The sequence below is a fragment of the Loxodonta africana genome, unplaced genomic scaffold (assembly GCF_030014295.1).
Source record: "Loxodonta africana isolate mLoxAfr1 unplaced genomic scaffold, mLoxAfr1.hap2 scaffold_702, whole genome shotgun sequence".
Taxonomy (NCBI): Eukaryota; Metazoa; Chordata; class Mammalia; order Proboscidea; family Elephantidae; genus Loxodonta; species Loxodonta africana.
The window spans coordinates 40,001-50,000 of NW_026975434.1; positions in this window are offsets into that span (position 1 = coordinate 40,001).

The window sequence follows — 10,000 nt, forward strand, 5'->3', positions numbered from 1 at the left end:
GGAGCCTGCCGCCTCGTGCTCACGGCGGCTCTGCCTCACCCGGGGACGGCGCGTGCTCCCGGCTCCGTGCTGCGTCCACCCTCCACTCGGGCGAGGAGGGAACGGGTGGGGCACCGCAGCGGCGACCGAGGGCCTCGGAAAGTCACACCTTTTGAGTCGTCCGTTTTTTTTTTTTTCCGTTTCTCTTTTAAAGCTTCTCCGCCTCATCCCGCCTCACCGGAGCCAGGCTCCGGCGAGCGCGCGGGGCCTCGCGGGTACGCGCCGCGCACACCCGAGGCTTGCCTGGGCACCTAAAAGCCCAACACACCCCCCGGTCTCCCTCTGTAGAGGGGTCCGCGCTCTCATAGAGAGATAGTATTGAGGAGGTACGACAGAGCCTAACAACGGACCGCCGGGGCCCAGCCGCGGCTACGCAGCTGGGCCCCCACCTCGCAAGGGCGACTTCCCTCGGCACCGGCGGAAGCAACACGCGGGCCCTCCTCCTTCCGCTCTCGCTTGCCTCACGCGGGTCTCGGCAAGCACCGGGGCGGGCACGCACGCGCGCACCCCTCTCTCACCCCCCGCCTTCTCGGGATCAGGCACGGCACCCTCCCGCGAGGCGTGCGTGCTCTAAAGGTCTTACCCCGCTCGACCCCCCTTTTTTTTTTTTTTTTCCTCCACATCCTTTCTCTCCCTCTCGGCCGCACTCCTGTTTTTTATTTCTCTCGGCTCGAGGGGCGCACGCCCACACGCGTGAGCGGTGACCGGAAGGGTGGGCTGGGAACGGGGGAAACGGCACCGCCACCCGGCCTCAGGCACCTGAGGGACGGCCTGGAGCGTTCCAGGGGCACCGCCAAAGGGCCACTCGAGGCGCACCGGCACCACCTGGGTGGGGCGCGCGGGTGCGCCTGACCAGAGAGCCCCCCCGCCGCGGGGGGCGGGGGAGGGCCCGACGCGAGGCAGAACACCAGGGCCACGAGCAGAGGCTGTCCTGCTCGGTCTCAGGACCCCGCCACCGCCGACGCTGGCCGCGAGGCCGCGAACGAGGGCAGATGAGCAAGGTCGGGCCGGATTCCGTGCCCCTGCCCCTCTGCGCACCACCGGCGGGCGGGGAGGAGGAGCGAGGGGCCCGCGCGCTGAGCGAGAAGAGCGGTCCCATTCGCCACGAATGTCCGTCCCTCGTCTTGGCGCGGCTCGGACCGGCCCGGGGAGCACGACAACACCACATCGATCGGGTCAGCCCAGGCACAAGCGAGGAGGAGAAGACCCCCCCGCCAGGGCTGCCAGGAGGCGGGCGAGGACAGCCCCGGAGAGGACCCGCTTTCTGCCTCGCCCGCCCCGGCTGCGGAAAGGTGGCCGCGAGGACCCCTGCACACGGAGAACGCCTGACACGCGAGGCACGTGGGCCTGGGGGAGGGGGGTAGCGGGGCACACTCTGGCGAGCACCGCGGCCACCGCGGGTGCCTGCGACAAGGGGCACGCGGGTCAGAGGGCCCGCGGCGCCCGTGCCACGCCGCCCTCGGGCACTGGAGACCGGGGGGAGGCACCGCGGCTGGACATCTGGACGCGCGAGAGCCGGCGCACGGGCCCCAGGCGGGCGGCTCAAGCGGGGAGGAGCGGGGGAGGGCGTGGGCCGTCGGTGGACCGGCGTCTACGGACCCGTCCAGGTTTCCCATCTGCTCAGCGGGAGTCACCCAGCGAGAGAGCGTGTCAGCACCAATCTGGTGGCCCAAATCGCCCGTTTTGGGCGAGAGAAAAGCCACGCCCCGCGGCGGGAGGGGCCCGCTCCCCACGGCGAGCCCCCGGAACTGCGGCCCGGCCATCGGTCCGTAGCGCGACCCCATGGCCCCCAGCGCCCCGCCCCCCCCCCCCCCGGAGCTCCCGGGATCCTCTGGTCGACCCGCGGGACGGGGTGACGGAGCTGGCCGGGGCCGCGCGGGCGCCCAGAGCCAGCCGCCTGCGCTGCGGCCAACGCGGGCCGGTCGGGGAACCCTCGGAGGGGGGACTTGGAAAAAATTCTCGGGCGGCGGGGCCCCTCCGAAGGTCCGGGCCCCGCGCGGGTCCGTGGCCGGGCCGGGGCGGGCCGGGGGCGGCAACCTCGGCCCGGGGACCCCCGGAGCGGGACTTTGAAAAAATTCTCCGACGGTCCGGACCCCACGCGGGACCGCGCCCGGGCCCGGGGCGCCCTCCGCGGGCCACCCCGGACCTACGCCGGAGGCCCCGGTGACGACCGGGCCGCGCGAAGGAAGGCGCGCGAACGGCCGGGGCGTGCCTTGTCCCGTTCTTCTGCCTGCGCCGTCTCGGTGCGGCCCGGTTCGGTCCAGCGCCGTCTAAAACACGGCACCCGGGAGCGCGGCGGCGGCGGCGGCGGCGGCGGCGGCGGCGGCGACGGCCACCGCCTCGGCCACATGAAGCTGCGGGCCCAATTCCGGAACGTGGCTCTGGCGCCGGCGCCCCACCGTGGCCGGGACGATCCCGCCGACGCCGCCGGCGTCCCGAGACGTCGCCTCGGCCAGCGCGGCCACAGCGCCTCCCATGTCGCCGGCGCCGGAGCTCCGGAGGAAAACGATGTCAAAGCGGCCGCCAGGTGGCGGCCGACAACCGGCGCGGGCGACAGCGGGACGGATCCGGATCGGCGGCCGGCGAGGGCGCGTCGCCGGGCGGCCGGACACCCGGTCCCGTCCCGGCTCCCCCCCCGCCCCCCTCCCCCGCCTCCCAGCGCCGCCGCCGAACACGTTTCTCGGCGCGGGGCGGCCGGAAGGCGTTGGGGCCGGCCACGGCGCGGGGTCGGTTGGGCCAAGGGGATCCACCCGGCCGGGCCCTTTCCCGCCTCGGCCAGGACGATCCTGCCGACGCCGCCGCCGGCGTCCGGGAACGTCGCCTCGGCCAGCGCGGCCACATCGCCTCCCGCGCGTGTCGCCGGCGCCGGAGCTCCGGGGGAAGACGATATCAAAGCGGCCGCCAGGTGGCGGCCGACAACCGGCGCGGAGTGCAGCGGGACGGATCCGGATCGGCGGCCGGCGAGGGCGCGTCGCCGGGCGGCCGGACGCCCGGCCCCGTCCCGGCTCCCCCCCCGCCCCCCTCCCCCGCCTCCCAGCGCCGCCGCCGAACACGTTTCTCGGCGCGGGGCGGCCGGAAGACGGTGGGGCCGGCCACAGCGCGGGGTCGGTTGGGCCAAGGGGATCCGCCCGGCCGGGCCCTCCTCAGGTTCCGGAGGTGTGAGCAGGCTGTGTGGCTGGCTGCTTCTCCCTGACGGAACAGCAGTGGAACGACGGTACCAGCCCACTGCAGCAGCCGCTCTGGGAATGGTGCCTGAGGGCTCCCCGCGGGGCAGGGCCGGTAAACCCTCTCTGCCCCTGAAAGGTCTCTTCCTGCCGCTGCCCCTCAGTGCGTCGTCTAAGCCCGCCTTCGACGGTCAGGACTCCCCGCTCGTCGCAGACATACTCGTTCGCTTGTGTTTCCGGGTCTTTGTCGTCAAGAGAGCTAGGCGGAAGCGTCAGCCTATTCCACCACCTTGGCCCCATCTCCCAAAGTTCCGATCCAAGGGGGTCCGGCCCAGCCGGGCCATTTCGCCCCTCAGCCAGGAAGATCCCGTCTACCCCGCTGGAGCCCTGGAGCACCATGCCGGCCAGCCGGCGTGTCCCACTCGGGGGGGGCCCTGGGAGGAGGGAGGGAGGGAGGGAGGGAGGGAGGGAGGGAGGGAGGGAGGGAGGGAGGGAGGACCCCGGGAGGACCCCGGGAGGACGCCGGGAGCCAGGCCGGGCTCGAGGAGACGGAGCGAAGGCCCCGGGCCGCCGTGGCCAGCGCGCGCCCGCCGGGACCGCTTCCCATCCCGTCGGCGCCGCAGAGCTCCGGAGGGGGACGGTATCGAAGCGGCCGCCGGGTGACGGCCGACGACCGGAGCGAAGGGCGGCGGGGGGGTGGAACCGGGTCCACCTGGGCCCCGGCCGGGGCTCGAGGGTGGCAGAGGGGACAGACTCCCCCGGGCCGCCGGGGAAACCTCTCGGGAGCGTCATGGGGCGCGCGCGCGCGCTCGCCCCCGAAAGGGCCGAACGGGGGGGGGGCGCCCGAGGGGATGAGCGTCCACCGGGGGCGGGAGGGAGAAGAGAGCACGTCCCAAGCGTCGGACGGGCAGGTGTTCTCCGATCCGTATCCTTTGGACGGACGCGACAAACGGGACGGGATGAGACCGCCAGTCCCCGAAGTTTTCCTCCTCGTTCTTTGAGTGCCCGCGTGGCGCAGCAGGCAGACCGGGAGACGTTTTCCGCCGTCGTCCCTGTCGCCGAGCCAACGGTACGCGTGAGGCGGGTTGAACGGGCAAATTGCGTCGGGAGGGAGGGAGGGAGGGAGGGAGGGAGGGAGGGAGGGAGCCGTGCGTTTGCCGGCATCCGCGTCGCAAAAGAAAACCACGGCCGCCACCGAGAGCGTTCTTCCTCATCGCTTTCCATCCTCCCGCGACGCGGGCGGGCAAACGGGGGGCGGGGGGGAGGCCGGGAACGCCTTCCCAGAGCCGGTACGGACCGGCTCTGGGCCCCCCGGTCCGACTGGGGAGACATCTCACCGAGGGAGGCCCTCGAGGCTCTCGGGAGCGAGGCCGGACTTAGTGAGGTCCAGCGGAGGCGCGGCGGGCCAGCCGCGAACGCCCGCCCAGAGGCCCTCGGGCGGCTCGGCCCGAGCGAGTGCTCTCCGGGCTCGCGGGCGGACTCGGGAAGGTGGCGTCTCCGGGGCGGGGGGGGGGAGGGAGAGGGGTGAGTCGGCGTCTCGAGCATCGAGAGATCTCCGGCGGCTCCCGAATGCGGGCGGGCGGGCGGGCGGGCGGGCGGGCGTGTGTGCGTGAGTCGTGGGGGTGGGGGGTGGAGTGCCCGAGGGGGGTTGGGGGGTGGGAGGCCGAGAGCGGGGCGGTGGGGGGGTCGGAGGGTGGGGGCGGTGGGGGACCACGCGCCTCGGGCCCGGGGGGTGGGGTGCTGAGGTGGGCGGGGAGTTGGCAAACGTTCCGGGTGGCCTGGTGCGTGTGCGCGCGTGCCTGCGCGCGTGCGTGCGTCCGTTCGCGCGCGCGTCCCGGTGTGCGTGCCTGCGCGCGCGCGCGTCTGTGCGGGGGCGCGTCTTTGCGGGGGCGTGTGCGCGCGTGTCCGGGCGTGTGTGCCTGCGTGTGCGCGCGTGACTGCGTGCGTGCGCGTGCGCGTCTGCGGGCGTGCCCGTGTGCGTGCCCGCCTGCGTCTGTGGGGGCGCCTGCGCACGTGAGCGCGGGTCTGTGCGTGCGTCTGTGTGTGCGTCTGTGCGTGTCTGTATGGGTTTGAGTGCGCGTCTGCGCGTGAGCGCGTGTCTGAGCGTGTGCGCCTGTGCCTGCGCCCGCGCGCGCCTGTGCCTGCGGGAGCGGGCGCGCGCTCAGGCGGACGGGCAGCCCCCCGTCGTCGCCCTCGGTCCGCCGAACGGGCGCCCCCTTGGCCGGATGGAGAGGCTTTTCTCCGCGCCCACGAGGGGAATCGCAACGGGAACCGTAAGGCCGCACGCCGGCGGCGCTAGCGCCGCCTGCCGACGAGGGCCGCCGCCGCCGATCCCCCCCCCGGCCCGACCCCCAGCCCCCCAACTCGGCCCGCGGTGAGGGCCGGGGCCGTATTCGGCTGGAGGGGGGGGACGGTAAGGCCGAGGGCAGCGTCGCCGTTCCCGCGTTGCACGCGTCGCCGTGCCGCGAGCGTCTCCCGGGAAGCCAGAGGAGCGAGGTGTGTGAAGCCCGTGCCGCGCGCGCGCGGACCCGACCGGGGTGTTCCGGGACGACCGACCGACCGACCGGCCGACCGGCCGACCGTCGTCGTGGAAAGCTCACGGCGGACTGGACATCTGACGGGCCCCTCCCTGTCCGAGCCGACCTCCCGAGGTACGTAGGAGGGGAAGGGTACGGTAGGCTGGTTCGGCTGGAAGCCATCCCACCCCCGGGAGGCGTCGATCGACGGGGAGGCGGGACCGGGAAGGCACCGGTTTCCAATCGGACGATGGCTGAACCTTGGGCGACGGGTACGCGGACTCCTCCGTCTTCGCCCGAGTTCGCGACTCTCTGCGGGGGGAGCTTTCCGGGAAGCGGGTGACGGGCGCGCGTGCCGTCGTCCCGTGAAGGCGCGCTACTACCAAGAGGCTCCGAACGCGGGCCGTCCTCGGGGGGCGGTTTATTTTTTCTCAGTCGGGGGGGACCCCCGCCACAGGGAGAGAAACACCCGAGTTGGAACGGTGCTCGGGTGGGGAGTAGGGCGTGGCGGTGAAGACTGACGTTCGTCATCGTCGTCGTTTCCGTTTAGATAGAGAACTGACTGCGGCGCCGCTGCCGTCGCGTGCCGTCGAGCGGCTCGGGACTCGGAGCGGCCCTAGGGGAGAGAGTCGAGCCGCCCCACGGGCTTCCCAAGGAGGAGCCGGCGGATCCGAACCGCCGACGATCTCGGTCGGCAGCCGAGCTCCGAGCCGCCGCCGCCGCCGCGCCGCCGGGGCTCCGTCTTTGCACTCGGTCTCCGGTACGCGGCGAGTTGGTTTCGCCCGAGGGGCGGAACGGCTCTCGAAGAGGAAAACCCGGTTTCAGAAAAGGAAGGAGACAGGCAGAGGGAGGGGGAGGGGGAGGGGGTGGGCGGGAGGGGTGGGGGAGGGGAGGGGGATGGGGGCAGGGGAGGCGAGGGGGAGGGGAGGGGGAGGGGTGGGGGAGGGGAGGCGGTGGGGGGAGGGACGGGGAGGGGGAGGGGGAGGGGAGGGGAGACGAGGGGAGGGGAGGGGGAGGGGGACGGGGGAGGGGGGAGGGACGGGAGGGGGAGGGGGGAGGGACGGGAGGGGGAGGGGGAGGGGAGGGGAGGGGAGGGGGCGGGGAGGGGGAGGGGATTGGAGGGGAGGGGGAGACAGGCATACCTGGACGCCGAGCCAGCCCGGTGACGGCGTTAGGTAGAAGAAGGACGGTAGGCGCCCACGCGCTCACGCCCGTGGCTGCAGATACGGACACGCAGGCGCGTGCACGCGCCCGTGCGCGGGCGGGCGGTACGCACGTGCCTGCCCGTGCGTACCCGCGCGGGTACACGCGCGTAGGCGTGGGCGCGCCCACACGGGCGCGCCCGCGCCGGTACGCGCGCGCCCTCGGGCGCGTCCGTGCCCGTGCGTACGCCTAGGGGTGTGCACGCGCGGGCGCCCGCCTCTACGTACCTGCCCGAGGGCGCGCGCGCGCGCGCCCGCGCCTGCACGCGCCTGCACCTTCGCACGGGCACCTGCGCGCGGACCTGCCCGCGCCCCCGCCTCTGCGTGGGATCGGCGAGAGCCGAAAGCGGTACCGCCGCCGCCGCGTTTTCAAGATCCTTTGGCTCACGCGCCCCCCCACCCCCTTCCGGCCACCTTCGGGGGGAAAGCCCAACTTCACGGACGGGCGGAGCGGATAGCCCTTCAGCTGCGCCTCCCTGAAATAGAACGGGAGGAGTCACGAGAGCCTTAGGAAACGGAGCGAGGCGACGAGAGGGTGCGTCGAAAGGCGGGCGTCGAGAACTCCGGCCACAGGCGTTTTCCTTCTGTAGGGTGTAGAAAGCACCCCGCCGCACGCACCCGGCGTTAGGGAGCTGTCTCGAGGGCCGCGGTTTCTACTCCGCCGACTCCTTTCAGTTGAGACGGGGCGCCTCCGAGCGTGTGTGTGCGCGCGACCCGAAGGCGGTCGTCGAGGGACGACGGCACCCTCGGTCCGCCGAACCCCCGCGCCCTCGGACGGACGGGTGGAGAAGCTCTCCTCGACGTCACGGAGGCGGTCCCGACTGAAACCGGAGGGGCACGTGCCGGCGGCGCTAGGCCCGCCGCCGCCGAGGACCGCTGGCGCCACCCCCCCCACCGCCCACCACGCACCCCCAACCCCACCCCGCCTGCGCCCTTGCCGTGGGCCCCACGCTGGCGATATCCGGATCCAGTCCGACGTGGCCGCCGGCTGCCACCCGCCAGGCGGGGAAGAGGTTTGGAGGCGGCGGAGGCGGTGGGGGCGGCGGGGGGCGGCGGGGGTGTGGGCGGTGGGGGGCGGAGGAGGAGGAGGAGGAGGAGGAGGAGGAGGACGGACGGACGGACGGACGGACGGACGGAAGGACGGGAACGCGCCCGCGCGCGCGTGCGCCCGCACCGCAGGGTGCCCTCCGGAGACACGGACGGGCCCACGGAGCACACGGAAACACGGAGATGGACGCGAGGGGGCGCGCGCGCGCGCGCAGCAGACACAACCCCGGGACGCCCGGGAGACACAGAGGTAGGCGCGGGCAGGCAGAACACGCGGGAACGCGGACGCGCGGCACCCACGGACACGGTCCGCTCGCGCACGCGCACGGGGGCCCGGACGCACGGCGACTCGCACGGACGGCGCGGCCGAAACACGGGAAGGTACGCCTCAGGGGCACACGCCCGTGGATCCCCCCAACAGAAGCCCGCCCGCGGCCAACCCCCGCCGCCCCCCCCCGAAGCGGGACGCCCACCCGCGCGGACGGAGGGAGGGGCGCGACGGGGCGGACGGCCGCGCCGCAGCGCTTCGGAGGACACGGCGCCCCCGCCACACACGCGCGACGCGATAGACGCGTCGCGCGCGAGACGGGGGCACGGGCACGAGGTACGTACGCCCGGCCGCGCGCCCGCGCGGCATCCCGAAGAGGGCGCGCCGCACTCGGACGGACGGGGCCGCGCGCGCGCGCGCGCACCGGAGAGGCCACGCGCGCACCCGCGCGGACACGTACGCGCACGCAGCGGCGGCGGCGGCGGCGGCGCCCTCCGGCGACACGGACGCACGCCCGGGGCACGCGGAAACGCGGAGACGCACGCGCACAGCAGACGCACGCACGGGACGCTCGGGAGACGCGGAGGTAGACGCAGGCAGGCGGAACACGCGGGAACGCGCGTCGCCCCCGCGCACACGATACACGGAGCGGGCGGGCACGCTCCACTAGGCGCGCGCGGCCTGCACTTGACGCTCGGGGACGCGGGCGCGGACGCGGCCCCGTACACGCGGCACCCACGGGCAGGCGGCACGCGGGCTCGGACGCACGCCCGGCGACGCGCGAGGACGGAGAGACGGCGCACCGGAACCGCGGGCGGGAGACGCGAACGAACGGGCGCCTCCCGCGCGGCGCGGGGGGACGCCCACGCGGAAGGCGCGGCACGGCCACACGCCCGCGGCGCCCCCGCGCGCCCGCCGTCCCCCCAAAGTGGGACGCGCTCGAGACGGCGCACGCGCACGGACGGTGACCGCGACGCACCCGCGTCCGCCCGCCCGCACGCACGCACGCACGCACGCGACCCCGGAGGACGCGTCGCACGCGAGACACGGGGGCGCGCGCCCGAACTACGTAGGGTCGACCGCACGACTCGCGCGCCCGCCGGCCACGCGCCCGCGCGGTATCCCGAAGCGGGCCCGCTACGCTCGGACGCAGAGGCAGAGGCAGAGAGAGACAGAGACAGAGGCAGAGACAGAGACAGGCAGAGACAGAAGCAGAGGCAGAGACAGAGGTAGAGACAGAGGCGGAGACAGAGACAGAGGCAGAGACAGAGACAGGCAGAGACAGAAGCAGAGGCAGAGACAGAGGTAGAGACAGAGGCGGAGACAGAGACAGAGGCAGAGACAGAGACAGAGACAGACGCAGAGGCAGAGACAGACAGAGGCAGAGGCAGAGACAGAGACAGGCAGAGACAGAAGCAGAGACAGAGGTGGAGACAGAGGCGGAGACAGAGACAGAGGCAGAGACAGACGCAGAGGCAGAGACAGAGACAGGCAGAGACAGACAGAGGCAGAGGCAGAGACAGAGACAGGCAGGGACAGAGACAGAGACAGAGGCAGAGACAGAGACAGGCAGAGACAGAGACAGAGACAGAGGCAGAGGCAGAGGCAGAGGCAGAGACAGAGACAGGCAGAGACAGAAGCAGAGACAGAGGTAGAGACAGAGGCGGAGACAGAGACAGAGGCAGAGACAGACGCAGAGGCAGAGACAGAGACAGAGACAGAGACAGGCAGAGACAGACAGAGGCAGAGGCAGAGACAGAGACA